Below are 15,388 nucleotides of genomic sequence, written 5' to 3'. Positions count from 1 at the left end.
TGCCACCAAAGGCCACCTGCCTGCTACCCTCGCAGAACCAGCAGAGCGCCCCCCACAGCTTGCCGCCCCAGGCACGTGCTTGGCGTGCTGGTGCCTGGAGCCGCCCCTGCGCCTTCGGCAGCTACTTGTCATGAAGGCAAGTTCCTGTGCCCCTTGCGTTGCTGCCCCCCACCATACGCAGAAGCAAGGAGGCAGGGTGATGGTGGAAGAGGGGGCGCCATGGCCCCATGCTCCCTGCACTGCAAGTTTGCTCTTTTAGTGCTAGATGTAAATTAAACGTCTCACACACACACAGAGAAAACAACCCAACAAACAAACAAAAAACCAAAACACAACAAAACAATCACCTTTGGGATGGAAGCAAGCACCCTAAGAGGGAAATATAGGGCGAGATGTTATGCATAAGGGAAAATGCACATTTAGTGGCATCTGATATAGTTGCACATAATATTGGGTGTTATGTTGCCAACATGTAATGGCAGTGATTGTAAGCTTTTGGGAGCAGGCCCCATCTTTTGTTCTACATTTGTACAGCACCGAGCACAGGCTCCTGGCCTATCATTAGGGCCCCCCAAGCACTACAGCAAGACAAATAATAAATAATAACAATCATTGCAGGCTGCTGCTGCTGCTGACTCCAACCTGTTTTGGGCCCCCTTTGAGCCATCCCAGCTCCGCACTGGCTGTTTGCGTGTGTGCATTGCTCCGTTCTAGGGAGCATTTTCCCTCTGCGACTGTGCATTCCAGGTGACCCTTTTAACGCTGGCTGCCTGGGTGTGCTTCTTCTGGGGGCAGAAGGGCGTGAATAAACAGAGGTGGGGAGTGAAATCTAGAAGCAACAGCCATCTCATTCACAAAGTGGAAAGATGGCAGTTAAGGAGTTAAGCAGCAGGCAGTGCTACAGGCCTGCGAATAGCGGCATGCAGCAGAGTGGAGCTGCAGCAAGAAGAGCTGGATAGAGATGTTAAGTAACGGAGCTCAGAGAGCCTCAGCCACATCAGTAGCTGGAATCCTAGCTACAGAGCAAGGCTTTCCCCTCTTCCTCCCCAACCAGTGGCATTAGAGGCAGCGGTTGGCATGAAAAGCATCCTGGGGGGAAAGCAGGAGTCACAGGATGGACAGAGATTCTGGGTTGCATGAGGGGGAATTGCAGAGACAGCTACTTCAGCACTGCCATCCTTGCTGGAGACGAGGACTCTGAGACACACACGCACAGGCTGGGGCTGCTGCATCTGGGGGGACGTCCTCTCCCTCCTGCACATGCTTACTTTGCCAGCGCCTTGGCGGAATGCAAAGTGAATGCCCTTCTGACGAGGGTGGCGGGTGGAAGGAGAGCTGCTGGAGGAGAGGGTCCTGGTAGGAAAGGCAGATGCTGTCCAACGCTGTTGGAAGGACCCAGGGGGCATACAAATCAGCCGTGGACTTAACTCAGAGGGGAGGAAGCTGGCGCCCTGGCAACTGACCTCTGTGGAGTTTTGAAGGGACTGCACAGTGCTCAGGTAAGGGGTGTAAAGTGAGTGGTGCTGGGGGCTGGTTATGCTGGGGCTGATGGAGAGGTGGCTAATTATTATTTTTTTTTAGTGTTGAAAGTATTAACAGCAGATTCTTTGCCCCCCAAAATGTACATAAGGCTCCTGGGGGAAGCAGGAGAGGACGGGTTACAGGGATTACCAGATGCCAGAGGGTTACTGACAAAGTTTCACTTTGGGTTGCCAGTAAGCTGCTCTTTGGAATGGGAATCTGCTCTGTTATCTTCCCCCATCTGCATTTAGCCATATGGGAGACGCTTTCAGGACATTTTAAAAGCGCAGAGCGTGACAAATGATGGAGAGACAATTGCATTTCCACTCCCACTTGTCCCTATTTAAAAAAAAAACACACTGGAAATGACCCCGAGTGTCTGTTTCTGCGTCTCAAAGCTGGGAGTGGGGAAAGGAGAGGAGACAAATCTTTTGTTAATCTATAATGAGTGTTTTATGCTGTCTGTGTAATGAAGTTTTAAATCAATATGTAAGAGCTTCCTGGCTCAGAAGGGGTTAAAAATCCTTTGCAAGGAGGTGTTAATAATTCTATTACTGAGCATGATTTCTCACCGTATTCTGCTGGTTTAAAAAGGAGAAGGGGGGAAAAATCTCTCTCATTAGACTTTGTGCAGGAACATTTGCAGCATGGGAAATTGGAAAAAGCTGGTAATCCTTCAAATGAACTTTCCTGATTCATTCTGCATCTAGGCTAACTTAGCATTTTTAAAGTATCGACGTTAAGAAAAAGGTGAGAGTGAGCAGGAGAGTTAAGTAATAATATGAAGGTTACCTTGAGCCTAAGATTAGAAAATAAATAAATAAAAGGAAGTCTCTGCTTCTTCCAACAGGGCACAATTTCATAAACTTTCTCTGCAAATGCAGTAAGCCCATCAAGGGTGTGAACTGAAATATTTGGAGCGGCAAACTTTGGAGAAGGAATGCGACTGAGGTGAGGGGAGAGGGTCGTAGGCTCTAGGGCAGAGAGCAGAGATGTTTAAAAAGCCAGCTGGAGCCCTTGGAAGCATGAGATGTCTGATACACCTCAGTGACCCTTCCAGTTCCAATTGCTCCTTATTGCATGACTGGTTTTCCACTTGCTGGTTGCCTCTGCTCAGATTATTTTAACAAAACATGAACAGGGTTGTACAGGGACCACCTGTCTGGAAGCATCATCCCAGGTTAATCCATTTGCTCTTATTGCAAATGGAAGAATCTTTCCCTCTAAGTCCCACTAGAGTTTTGCTAAGCTATTGTTTTAATAGGCAGGTCCTTTTGTGTGATTAGTGAAAAATCTAGCTTGACAAACTACATTGCAAATGCCTGCCTGCCCCTCCATTCATCCGCCATCCCTGACTTTCACCTCCTTTCAGCCTGGATTTTCACTGATGGTTATTAATATTTATGGCAAATGCAGTATAGTGCTCAAGAGAGGGCAGGAACTATGCCGTGAAAGAACAGTCTCCTCCAAGTTTTGGGCAAAGCACCGGGAAGCTGTGCTGATATGAACCCTTGTCCTCTTCACTCCCAGCATGGTCATGGGGCACGGGGCCCTCTTCTCCCTAAAGTTGAACTGCTGCAGTTTCTGCTCCAGCCATATCCCACTGGCTTTGAGAGGAGGTTTGCCTACGTAAGGACTGCAGGAGTTACCCCGTAGCTGTGGCTGGTCCAAGAAACACTAAGGCAAGGTCTGATGGTTGGGGCTGCATGTTCTGAGACCGACTCTTCGATGTGACAATTGATTTCCCCGCAAAGAATGGGTTTCAGGTCCTGTGTATATGATCCACCTGGACATTTTTAGCCTTAATCAATTACTGCCAAATAGGGATCAAGGGGGGGTCATGTTCTCTGTCATTTGCTCTCGCCATTTCACCTCTTACTCATGTGCTACAGCCGGAGCTGGGCTCCCAGCTCTCACACTCAGTAGGAAGGCAGCTAGTCTCCTCCCACGTTGTAGCGAGCAGACATGAGATGGGGAGGTAGAATTCCACCTGCAGAAGCCCAGGGTGCCAGGCTGTGACATGGGAGGAGGCAGGGGGAGGGCCCGCAGGCAGGGACATGCAAAGTCACTTTGCGTGGGTGCAACCTTTCTCATGGTGAACAAACGGTTTTAATTTTTGGTCTTCATCGGGCCTTTCATTAACACATTAGGGGCCCAATTCTGAACTCAGACTGGTGTCTATCTGGAGTAACTCCTCTGAAGTGAATGGAACGCCGGTACAAATGAGATATCAGAATCGGCCCTGGACTACCCTTTAATAAGCGGCAGCTGCCGTGTTAATGCCTAGGTAGGATGCATTAGCATGTTACTCTGGGGCGCGGTGCAGGGAGTGGGAAGGGGGTAGATTGGCTGGTATGTGCATACATTTCGTATCGCTAGATACACCCCTTGCTTCCACGGCAGTTCAGGGCCTGGCCACTAGCCCAGCTGTTCACATTGGCTTGTTAAAGTTAAAGTCACTTGTCAGCGAGGAAAGAAAACTTATGGCACAATATGGACGGTGCTGGAGGTGAGCCTGAGTGACTATGTTTGGATCCAGGTCTGTGTCCCCAAATTTCAGGTTTGTTTGGTTCTGGTTTGCCTCACTGTAGAGACAGAGGAACGATGCTCCGGTTTGAATTTGAACTCCTCCAGGGATTAGAGGCGTCTGAGCTCAGATTTTTGTTTGGGCCCATCCCTGGTACAAATGTATATAAACTCAGTGAAACCCCTGGACAGATATAGAGGGGGCTGCATATATGATACGTACAGTCTGCCACCTGGTAGTCTTGCGTCCATGTGTTTGTCATGCAAAGCAGTCAGCTGGTACTGGTTGAGCCTTGTGGCTTAGCATTCCTGGACATTCTCATTTTCCAAAGTGAATAATCCATGCAGCCTGTGCATCACTTGCTGCCTGACTGTAATTGACAAATGCTCTGAAGTGGTGTTTTTTCAGCCAGTTAATTTTGGTCAGTGCTGCACGAGAACTACTCGAAGCGATTCTCTAATGCACTCGGCAAGCCACTGCTCTCTCCCATTCCATTCTTCCAACTCCTCTTTGCAAGAAGCCCCAATTTAATAGGAATTGCCGAATAAACTCACAGACGCTGAGAGCCCAGGTATAATTTGATAAAGTGCATCGGGAAACAGGCAGCCCAAGATACAGAGCAACACCTTGGCATAAAGATTTCTAATTAGAATGAATTTGCTTTCCTTAAATAAACAAATCAGGAGAAGAAACTGTCAGTTGCTAAGCGTCCCTCTGGGTCTCATCCCGCCAGCACATCACATCGTGCTGCAAAGGATTCACAGCAACTCTCAGGTGGCTCAGACACACAAGCAGGACTTGAGTACCCCGTGTGCATAGGCGGCGGGTTATATACATTTGCAGTGCTCGGGCTCCAGGAATATTCAGGGCCGAGTGCCCTGCTCCAGCAATATTTGGAGGTGGGTCTCTCCCCCGGCCCTGCCTGGATCGGGCCCCAGCCGCCGTGGGTCTCCTCCCCGCCCCGCCGCGTCCCCGCCTGGAGCAGGTCCCAGCCCCTGCGTGTTCCCCCCCCCTCCGCGCCGCGTCCCTGCCCGACAAAAAGCAGCGCGCACCTCTCCCCTGCCTGCTCGTGCGGGAGTAAAGCGATTCCCGGCTGAACTGATGTCTGCTGCCCCGGGGTCCTAGTGCCTGGCTGCCACTAATGGCAAGGCAGGCTGCCCTTACCCTGGCCTAGTCCTGAGCCTCTCCAACACCCCAAACCCCTCAGCCCCAGCCAGAGCCCTCATCCCCCCGCACCCTGAACCTCTGCTCAGCCAGAGCCCTCATCCCCCCGCACCCTAATCCTCAGCCCCAGCCCTGAGCCCCCTCCTGCATCATGAATCCCTCATCCTCAGCCCTGCACTCCCTCCTATCCCCAAACTCCCTCCCAGAGGGTGCACCCCCTCCCTCTTCCCACACACCCCTTTCCATCCCCAAACTGCCTCCCAGAGCCTGCACTTCTCACCCCTTCCTATGCCCCCACCCCCAGCCCAGAGCCTGCACCCAAACTCCATCCCAAAGCCTGCATCCCTCACCCCCTCCTACACACCCACCCCTTGCCCCAGCCTGGAGCCTGCACCCAGCACCCAAACTCCTTCCTAAAGCCTGCACCCTGCACCCCTCCTGCACCCTAATCCTCAGCCCAGATCTGCATCCCAGACCTCCTCCCCCAAGCTCTCTCCCAGAGCCTTAGATAGGTGGGGGCAGAGTTTGGGGGGTGGAGTTGGGGGGCAGGTTCTGGGCACCACCAAAATTTCTACAAATTTGCCACCCATGTGCGTGTGGGTGCAAATTTGCACCTCTACGTATCTGAAGAGCAGCTGCAGACAAGGGGAATTTACTCCCTGGGGAAGCCTGGCCACAATCTCTCTATTGCCTTCTGCTGGGGAGAACAGCTTTCAGCTCCAGCTGGACCCACCTGATGGAAGCTCCTGAGGAGATGCAATGACTTAACCGTTCCCTGTGGTACCGTGGTTGCTTTGTGCATTGCATAAGTCAGCTTCAGGGCCCCCACAAAAGCGGGGTTACTGTGACTCCCTTCCAAATGCAGTTTGCACTACCAGAGGCCTTCCGTGCTGATGGAACCCAGGCAGTGGATGTGGCCTCTCATCTCAATTTAATAAATGATGATTGCATGTTACAGTAGTGCCAGCCTGGGGCGCTATAAAGCTCTAGTAACCAGGAGTTGGAGATATCCCACCTCACTCCATAGGGAAAGGTGGCCCATAGATCCTACTGTCTTACCACTGAAAAGTTTAATCTTGGTAAATCTTCTATGCTACTTAGCGGTGGACTAGGTTAATGCTTGGATAGGACACCTCTAGGAAAATCCCACTTGTTCTCCAGGATGTGTCTGAATCAGTACTAGACAAAAGCCCGAACATGGTATTAGCTGGCACTGTGCTGTGGGAGTTGTTGTATTTTAGATGAGATGGAAATCCAAACTTAGTGGATGTCATAAGTAGTTGTACAAAACACAAATTTCCTCCAAAACTGGATCTCCTTCTCTCCCCATTTTGTTGTGCAATAACAAAGAGGCCCAATTCCATACCATCACTACAGTGTGCAACCTTCTAGTGCACAAATAGGGGTCATTTAAAAGCCATCTGAAACGTGTGGCCGGAGTTTTTGGAATGGTGGTAGAGATGAGATTTGAACTCCAGTGGATTTCAGGTGCTTTGCTTACCAAGAAAAGAAGGTGATCAATGTTCTAACATGCAGAAGGCCTCTATTGGAGGCAATCAGAACTGCTCATCTATGTCCCTGTTATCTCAGATAGCAGGGCTGGGTACTTTTGGAGGAGTTTGATCCCTGGTGTAAAGCACAGTCACAAATATAAGGCTCTGTGGCAGCCGCAGATTTCTTACAGTATATTTAATAACAATTTTCTTTTTTTTGTGCAGTAATTGCACTCTCTCTCTCTTTAGGTTGTATCTCAATTAAAAACATTTTAAATTGCATTAGCAAAAGAACCCAATCAGACCACTCATCAATATGTCATTGTGAGTGATGGCTTTTCCTTTCAGGGTCATGCACCATCAAATCTTCTGATTCATCACCATCATGAATCTCTTCTAACGACAAAAATACGGGACTTAAACTAGACTCTCAATTACAGCGTCCTTAAACCGATGGCAACTTGACACGTTGTTAGGTCTGTTATGCTCTAGTTGTAGCCAAAATACTCTTTTTTTTTTTAAGAAAAATCTGTTCTGTAAGAAACTCTTCTTCTGATTACTTTAGTTTTAAATACACTGATAAAAATAATGTCTCCTGCTTGAAATGATATTTTTGCTTGCACAGTCCTGTGCATAATCCTAGATTACTGAAATCCAGGGAAAGACTCTGCGTCTGAGAACTGGAGAAGTGTGGTTTTATAGGTGAGATTAGTTTTGTCTCCTTTACACTGGGAGATGCTTGGGGATTAATTGGAGACACCACTCATTTGACCTCCACATGCAGTCTTAAGGAGGAACATTTCAATGATTACTGAAAGGGATTTATCATGTACTACCTGGTAAGAAGCTGAATTAACCTTCCAAAATCTTCTACTGGACCTTCCATTAAATGGCTTACTCCCCTCTCTTAGTAATAAATTCCAGTACTCCAACTTGCCCAACATTTGCTCAATAAAACAATGTTATTTTTAGATATACATTAGTGACTTGATTTCAAATGTTGACTAAGACCAGCATTGGGTCTTAAAGTGAGTACCACAAATTAGACTAGTATTTTGTCGTCAGTTTCATATTAGGGTGCTGCTCCTTGATTCCTGATGTCTATACAGCAAGTGTCTGACCTGCAGCGGGTATAAATTGTCATAAGTCAATTGATGGGTCTATGACCATTGACATCAGCTGAGGATCTGGCTGCATATGTATCCCCCCTATTACCTATATAAAATAGAACCAAGTTTTCAGGTATGTGTTATAGGAATACGCTGGAGGATAGGGATAGGATACAAAGGGACTTAGACAAATTAGAGGATTGGGCCAAAATAAATATGTTGAGGTTCAACAAGAACAAGTGCAGAGTCCTGCACTTAGGATGCAAGAATCCCATGCACTGCTACAGACTAGGGACCGAATGGCTAGGCAGCAGTTCTGCGGAAAAGGACCTAGGGGTTACAGTGGACGAGAAGCTGGATATAAGTCAACAGTGTGCCCTTGACGCCAAGAAGGCTAACTGCATTTTTGAACTTAGATGTAGGAGCATTGCCAGCAGATCGAGGGACAAGATAATTCCCCTCTATTCAGCACTGGTGAGGCCTCATCTGGAGTACTGTGTCCAGTTTTGGGCCCCACACTACAAGAAGGATGTGGGAATATTGGAAAGAGTCCAGCGGAGGGCAACAAAAATTATTAGGGGGTGGAGCACATGATTTACGAGGAGAGGCTGAGGGAACTGGGATTGTTTAGTCTGCAGAAGAGAAAAGTGAGGTGGGATTTAATAGTAGCCTTCAATGACCTGAAGGGGGATTCTAAAGAGGTTGGAGCTCAGCTGTTCTCAGTGATGGCAAATGACAGAACAGGCAGCAATGGTCTCAAGTTGCAGTGGGGGAGGTCTAGGTTGGATATTAGGAAAAACTTTTTCACTAGGAGGAAGGTGAAGCACTTGAATGTGTTACCTAGGGAAGTGGTGGACTCTCCTTCCTTTGAGATTTTTAAGGTAAGGCCTGACAAAGCCCTGGTTGGGATGATTTAGTTGGGGCTTGGTCCTGCTTTGAGCAGGGGGTTGGACTAGATACCTCCTGAGGTCTCTTCCAACCCTGACATTCTATGAATCCAGGTGTATTTTATAAGAATCTGTCATTGACTTTGTCATTTTTTTCATCATTAAGACAACCACCAGTATTTGTATTTACAAACCTGGAGCATTAAGGGGGTTTGTGTGCCCTGTGGGGTGAATTGCATCAAATAACACTGAGGTCCTGCAAAAATAACCCCCTAAATTGTTCCCTTCCTGTAGGGAGGAAGGAATTTGGAAAACTCCAGAATTCTATCTGGATAGTTTAAGGCAGAAAGAAGGAGATTTGCAAGAGGAATGGTGCAATGGCTCAGAATCCAGCAATGTGTCCATTAACCCAGAAAAAGGGATAACAAGCCAGCCTAGAATGACCTCTATTTTTCAGCTCTATTTGCCTGTATTTCTACATTACCTACCCTCAGTTAAAGATAAAGGCCACTCTCTCCCTCTCTTCTGCAGCCTGTTAAATGCAAGCAGGCTGCTGACCCAGCAAAAAAATGCCACGGGAGCAATGGGCCCTGGCTCCTAGTTAAAAAACAAATCTATTTTATGTAGCAGTACATCTTTGTATTCAACTTGCTTGCTATAACCAGGCGTCATTTCCACTTTGAGGGTCAGATTCACTCCTTTGCTAGAGCCATTCTGGTGATGCAAGCAGCCAGATCTTCCTAGCTGGGGATTCCTGCCTGTTCAGCTGTTGGCCTGAGAGTTGGGTCGGAGCAGAGGGCAGAAGGCCACTGTGCTCTGGTGGTTCCCAGCTAGTGAACAGACTCTTCTGGGCCATAGCCAGCTGGTGTACTTCAGAACAGTCCTGAGACATAGCCTGGGAACCACAAGCAGCTGCTTTGAAGTCTGCTTCTCAAACGCCCCTGGATGATGAATGGAACTTTGTTCATAAAAGGCCCAGGAGACAGTCGGTAGAGCATTGATATAGGCATCTGTCCCCCATCCCACCCAACATGTTATCAACTGATCAGATTGACCAAGGAGACTGGGATGCTGGGGTCCCCCCCCCTTATATTTTCTTTAAGGCTGAATTACTGCCAGGTGAGACTGGAGTTGCTTCGGCCAGAGTCTCTGATCACCCAGGCCGCAGAAGAGGAAAGCATTATTCCCAGAAAGTCTGACACTGTAATGCCTTGTTATGCTAGGTTAAGAACAGTCAGCCTGAAAGAGAGTAGTCTTTAAATAATGAATCCAATGGAAGAGTTGGTCTGACAGCCTTGGGCAAGGTTCAGACCTGTGGTAATCATTGCAGCCTAACTATACTGCAGGCTAGAGATGTATCGCAATGGAGGGGACTAATTCAAGATGAATTTTTGTAAAGTGCCTTTTTTTTTTGTCAAGAGAAGATCAGACCAGATCTTGAATTTATTTGTTATTTGAAAATAGTGTCTGGGAAAAGGACTTGGTCTATAGATTGTTTGCCGGCAGTTTGCTGTGAGGCAGTGTGGTCTAGTGGTGAGAGCAGAATTGCAGGGTTCTGTTGCTAGCTTGCTGCATGACTTTGGACAAGTCATGTCCCGTCTCCATGCCTCAGTGTTCCCACCTATAAAATGATACTGACCTCTGTCGTAAAGCACTTTGAGAGCTACAGATGAAAAGGCCCATGCAAATATAACCCGCACACCTCTTGGGTGTGGTGTTCTGTCTCCTCTAGTGTCACCAAGACCACTTAGAGATTAAAGAGTCTGCTACAGCCTTAGCTAAGAGCCATGTGGTTTTTGGCTCATGCAGAAGAGGCTCATGTATTTAGCTCCAGAGATCCCAAGCTGAATACCTCCCACAGGTAACCGGGGTATGTCGGTGTTACATAACAGCTAGGTAGCATTCAATATTTGATAGTCCGGGTCCAAACTGTTCTGAATGGCCTTCCCAACATCCCCTGGCAATGAGTTCCACAGGTTGACTGTGTGCTGTGTGATGAAGTACTTCCTTTTGTTTGTTTTAAACCTATTCATTTCATTGGGTGACCCCGTAGCTGCAGTATTGCCAACTCCAAGCATTAAAAAACCATGAGTCAGGCCTCCAAAAATCATGAAATTGACTTAAAAATGAGGAATTAAAAAAAAATTGGGGCTCACTTTATTCCTTTTCTGATTTCTCAGTCTTTAGGATGCACCTGAGTCACGGTTTAAAGCTTCCCTGGGCTAGAAATGTTCTTTATTTAAAACAACAGCTAAAAGTCTCACCTAGTCACATGAATCTAGGAACTGGGGCTTTCAGAAAAACATCCAATCACGTGCAAGACTTGCGATCAAACAGCAAGCATTGGCAACGCTGCATAGGTCACCTGTGATCCTGGTCAGCTGGGTCACAGGTACGTGTGGTTTAAGAGAGAGGCTGGGGAAAAGAACCAAAACAAGTGTTTTTTTTGGGAGGTGGGGCCACTTATATCCAGCTGTAGGGGAGATGGGTGCTCCTGAATGAGGGCTCTGGCTGTGTTCAAGTTTTTTTTGGCTATTTAGACAATATGGTGAAAGATATATATGATCTGAAGAGAAACCAGAGTATTTAGGCAGCAAATACTAAATAAGACAGGAAATATCATAATGCCACTGTATAAATCCACAGTACGCACATGCTGCATGGAGTTCTGGTTGCCCCATCTCAAAAAAAGATATATTAGAATTGGAAAAGGTACAGAGAAGGGCAACAAAAGTGAATAGGGGTATGGACCAGCTTCTGTGTGAGCAGAGATTAAAAGGACTGGGACCGTTCCACTTGGAAAAGAAACAACTAAGGGGGGAGATGACAGAAGTCTATAAAATCATGACTGGTGTGAGGAAAGTGAATAAGAAAGTGTTATTTACTCCTTCTCATAACACAAGAACCAGGGGTCACCCAATGAAATGAAAAGGTTTAAAATAAACAAAAGGAAGTACTTCTTCACACAGCACCCAGTCAACCTGTGGAACTCATTGCCAGGGGATGTTGGGAAGGCCAAAAGTAGAACATGGTTAAAAAAAGAACTAGATAGGTTCATGGAGGATATGTCCATCAGTGGCTATTATCTAAGATGGTCAGGGATGCAACCCCATGCTCTGGGTGTCCCTAAACCTCTGACTGCCGGATGCTGGGACTGGACAACTGGGAATGGATCACTCAATAATTGCCCCATTCTTTTCATTCCCTCTGAAGCATCTGGCACAGGCCACTATATAAAGGATACTGGGCTAGATGCTGTGACGCAATATGGCCATTGTTATGCTCTTAGAGAATGCAGTTTTGCCTCATTCCTTCTAATACACACGATATTACACTACTTTATGGTTCTGATTTTATGGTGTACCCAAGGAGCATGTGGTGCAATCGTGGCAGGGGACAAAGATGACTTTTGAAGCCACTTTTTATCCCTTCCCCAGTTCTAGTGTCATGGTGAGGAGTTACCGGGGGGCACTCTTACACATAATTTGACATGTTATTTTTCTTAGCATGTGAACAAATGTTCAGTCTGCAAAGAAATGTCGCGCTGCTAATGTGGGGATGTAGATTTTTGGGGGGACATTGCTGCAAACTGCAAGGGAGTTTGTTCTCTGTCTTAATCTATCTAACTAAAGTCAGTTCCTGGGGCAGACCTGAGCACTGCTGTTTGGGCTGACAAGTTTGCCTGCATGCCATTGGTCACCACTTCTGTTCAAAGACTGGCGTATACAGCGTACAATAATCAATTGATACTGAGAAAATACCCTGACCTCACATCCCTGATTTCTCTGACTGGTTGGAAGTGTTCTGCATTGCTGCAACTAAAGGCTGAGGTTCATTCAGCAGCACTGAAGGAGGGAGCAGAAAGTCTACCATTGAGGTCTTGCCCACATCTGACATGCTTGGGTTTCACCACATAGAAATCAAGGACGCCATCATGTCCTTCCAGCTGGTAATACTCTTGCAGAGTGTGATCTCCATAGCACAATTAGTTCTTCCTCTAGAAACTTGACCGTGATGAACTGACAAGGACAGAATTATCTTTTTGTAAATGCTCAGATATCTGAAATGGGAATTGAGCATAGTCAGGCAGACCCTGGGAGAGCTGCCATCTCTTCCTAGAAAAATGTGTACTAAGGAGTTTTCAGTAATGACAATGACAGTTCCCTTCTAGCTTCCAACTCTTTGAACACATCTAAACAAAGGATCTGTCTGTGCTGAAGCCTGGGGAGCAGTCTGATGTCAGCTGTTGTGGCTCTTGTAGCCTGTCTCCCAGCAGAGCCAGCTCAGTGAACAACTCATCCCTCATAAACTGTAGCAAGAAGTCTTGAAAACCTCAAGCTGTCTGGCACTGAAGAATAGCCCACCTTTGGGTTCTGCAGGCTGTTCAAAGCCAGATAGCCTGCCCATGGCCATGGGCAATGCACACTCCTAGCCGAAGGGTGAAGGCCCTGGGGCCCAGATCCTCCACCTGTTTTCAATGGGCCGTGGGTGCTTAAATACCTTTGAGGATCTGGTCTGTATGTCTATGGCTGCTTCCTTCACTTCAAGGCTGAGGAGACACAGTACAGTGACTCTTTGCCCATGGTGTGTACCCCAGCCCTCTCGTGAGTATCCTACCAGGAGAGCCCATGTCTGCCAATCTCCGTCCCAGGGATGACACAGTGAAATGATGTGTAAAGGCCTCCAGGATGTGCTACCATGACAAAGCCAGACTGCAGCAAACGCGGGGCTAGCCAGTCCCACACCCGCTTAGCCAAACCTGAGTGCTAGAGGCCAGAGATCAGAGACATTACTGCCGACTAGGCCAACGACGAAGTCAACTGGTGTCTGGGGCCTACCACGCAACCATACAGAGGAGTATGGTGCTGTGCAGTCTGTTTGATGGCTGGGCTCTGGCCCACCTTGCTGCTATCAGTGGGTTGGCTGCGGGTGCTGAAACTGCCCCAAAGTGCTCTCTTCCTCCTCTGCTAGCCTGTGGCCTGGCCCTGGCTGCTGTGGCTCTGACGCAGCCTGCCATGTTCTTTTCTGCCTGGCTGGCTCTGGCGTTGTGCTGGGGAAATGCCAGCTCTTCTTTCTTAATCCTCTTGCTTCTAGTCCACCAGAGCCCATTGTATGGGCGTTGCTTTGGGTGCCTAGCACAGTAAAGAGCATGTTTAACCTTGTGCCCACCGCAGTCCTGACTCCCTGTATAAGAGGCTTGCTTGTGAGTTAGCCTAGTTCTAATGTACTCTGTCTACAGCACACGTTACTGTGACCCTCGTGGCCCAGGCAAACAGGCAGAGACTCGCCCCTCTGAGTGCTGAAGCTCTCCATGAGTCAGCAATGACTCAGCCACCAATGTCGCCTCCTAGCATCTCTGGTTCCTAGGCTCAGCCCTCTTTCATAGCAATGATTGCTGGATGAGGGCAGCTCTTTTCCTGGTCTCTCGCCACAGTTTTCTGCCAGCCCCTTGTCCTTTCCGCTGATTTTTCCAGTGGTTTCTTTTCCTTGGCTGCTGAGGGAAGACTGAGTGACTCAGACCCCTCCAGGATGCACTCTTCACTGCCTCTCCAAAGGAATCTGTCCAGAGGCGTCTCCCAGGTTGCCAGCTCCCCTCAGGCTTTTGTCTTCTCTTCTCCGAGTGGATCTGGCAGTGAGATCTCACACAGATAAACCTCCTTCCCACTTGTCTGCATGTCTAACTGCTGTGTGCTGATTGTCTGATTTAAGGGGAGGAATTTGCTCTTGTGCCTTGGTTTCTTGCACAAGTGTCCAGCATGCTCTCCGCCCACTGCTTGCTGCAATCTAAATTCTGTCTTTGATGCAACACAGCTTGCTATGCTGCATCAATACTTCTCGCATTGAGACCTTTACATCAGCTTTAAACAGGGATGCCTCTGCTCATCCTCTCCTTGAAAGATAGCCGAAGGGGTCTCTGGGACTGCAGCAGCCAGGAATTTCACCATATCATCTTACATGCCATGGGCTCCCTGGGATATCCGCTGAGGTTCCACTGCTGTGGCTATCGGTCCGTCGGGGAGGAGGGCTGTCTCTCTGATCTCCCCTTGGCAGTTTGAACGCTGCCTGCGTGGTGTTCTCTGAACCATCCATATATAGCAAACAGCTGAAATATGTGTAGGTGTCTGATTAATGCACATGGAACCTAGTCACTCCAAAGCGAGGACTCGTGCTGTGGCCTTGGTGTTGAAGAAGCTAGATGTGGGAGCTCATGAGATATTTGTGCTCCCCAGCTGCTTGGAGACCCAGGCAGTAATTCCGCTGCTAGGCCTAATGCACTAGCTAAGTGTGAGACCAGGCTCCAGATCCTCAAAGTTATTTAGGCTCCTAACTCCCACTGAAATCAATGGGCATGGCACCTTTGAGGATCTGGGCCCGTGTCTCCATCTAGGTCGTATCGGCAGGGCATTGGCCTAGTGCTCAAGAGACCAGGGTCCAGTTCCTGGCTTAGTCATAGATTTCCTTTGTGCCCTTGGCAAGTCAGTTAGGGCTTGTCTACATTATGGGGGCTGCTGCGGTGCCGTCGCTATGCTGCAGCAAACCCGTAGCCTAGATGCATCCTACAGCGATGGACGGGGTTTTTCCTTTCCTGCAGGTAATCCACCTCTCTGAGCAGCGGTAGCTAGAATGCTTGCATTGGCTGAGCTCCGTCTACACCAGAGGTTAGTTCAGCAAGGTTCCCTTTTGGCA

At 48.1% G+C, this 15,388-nt stretch overlaps 1 protein-coding gene across 1 annotated transcript in view; it reads left to right on the top strand.

The window, feature by feature from the left end:
* The first annotated feature begins 978 nt into the window (after window positions 1–978).
* The window catches only part of WSCD2 (WSC domain containing 2), a 138,493-nt gene continuing 124,083 nt past the window's right edge, over window positions 979–15,388 (top strand). Inside the window, exon 1 of the mRNA XM_075059827.1 lies at window positions 979–1,499. The gene's annotated coding sequence lies outside the window, so the exon portion shown is untranslated. The remainder of the gene's footprint in view (window positions 1,500–15,388) is intronic.

Source organism: Chelonoidis abingdonii, chromosome 22 (assembly GCF_003597395.2).
Source record: "Chelonoidis abingdonii isolate Lonesome George chromosome 22, CheloAbing_2.0, whole genome shotgun sequence".
Classification (NCBI taxonomy): Eukaryota; Metazoa; Chordata; order Testudines; family Testudinidae; genus Chelonoidis; species Chelonoidis abingdonii.
This window is presented reverse-complemented; position numbering and strand designations above follow the sequence as displayed.